The sequence below is a fragment of the Arachis duranensis genome, chromosome 9 (genome assembly GCF_000817695.3).
Source record: "Arachis duranensis cultivar V14167 chromosome 9, aradu.V14167.gnm2.J7QH, whole genome shotgun sequence".
Classification (NCBI taxonomy): Eukaryota; Viridiplantae; Streptophyta; class Magnoliopsida; order Fabales; family Fabaceae; genus Arachis; species Arachis duranensis.
In genome coordinates this window covers 59,226,910-59,228,021 of record NC_029780.3, presented here as the reverse complement: position 1 = coordinate 59,228,021, position 1,112 = coordinate 59,226,910, and the positions used below count along the sequence as shown (strand labels likewise).

Below are 1,112 nucleotides of genomic sequence, written 5' to 3'. Positions count from 1 at the left end.
TTATCTGAATTCTTGCAAATCTATAATACTGTTAAGACCAATGGAGTGGATCCTGAGGTCTACAAACTTATGCTTTTCCCTTTTGCTGTCAGAGACAGAGCTAGCATATGGTTAGATTCTCAACCTAAGAAAAGCTTAGACTCTTGGAAAAAGTTGGTCAATGCTTTCTTGGCTAAGTTCTTTCCATCTCAAAAAATGAGCAAGCTCAGGGTGGAAGTTCAAAATTTCAGGAAAAAAGAGGGTGAATCCCTCTATGAAGCTTGGGAAAGATACAAGCAACTGATCAGAAGATGTCCTCCTGACATGCTCTCAGAATGGTCTATCGTAGGTAGTTTCTATGATGGTCTATCTGAGATATCCAAGATGTCTTTGGACCATTCTACTGGTGGATCACTCCACTTAAAGAAAACACCTACAGAGGCGTAGGAACTCATTAAAATGGTTGCAAACAACCAGTTCATGTATACTTCTGAGAGAAACCTTGTGAACAATAGGGTAGCTGACATGCGGAAAATTACCGATTAAGAATTTATAATAGAAATTAACGTTGCGAGTACAGTTCTTAACCGATGAAAATTCTGCGTATCAATTTAAAAAGGGTTGTCACAAATACAAAATAAAATACTGGGAGTAGAAATCCCAGGTCGTCTCCCAACGAGTTGCTAAAAGAGTGCTATTTATTGATCATGGGTTCTCAAAAAATTTGAAGTTTGGGGAATCGGCAAATAAATGATTATAAATTAACAAGAGATTTTATGTAATTGAAATAAAAGTCTTGGCTAGAGAAGATTAATCGAAAGTTCTATCCTTCTTGGTTTTCCCAAGGTTAATAGTAGTGGGTTGTTGTTTCTACTTAGTTAACCCTCAACGAATGAAGGAAAGTCAAGTAGTTGAGATAACTCCAATTCACAAGTCCTAATCCTCTCCCTTGGGAAGGATTAGCGTTAGTGACTAGAGAGCCAGCCAACAACTTCCAATTACCTATTAACTCTTGAGTCTTCCAACTCAAAGGTCTCCAAATATTAATCACTCCAAAGCCAAGTTGGTAGTCTACTCCATTGACATGGATGCCATTTTCACATTCATATAAAGGCAGTATAGGGAGAAGACAT

The 1,112-nt window shown here is 37.7% G+C and overlaps 1 non-coding gene across 1 annotated transcript; it reads right to left on the bottom strand.

The window, feature by feature from the left end:
* Positions 1-201: 201 nt before the first annotated feature.
* On the bottom strand, positions 202-305 carry LOC127741765 (small nucleolar RNA R71). The gene has a single exon (XR_008002971.1). It is a non-coding gene; the product is annotated as a small nucleolar RNA R71 (small nucleolar RNA).
* Between the last annotated feature and the right edge of the window lie 807 nt (positions 306-1,112).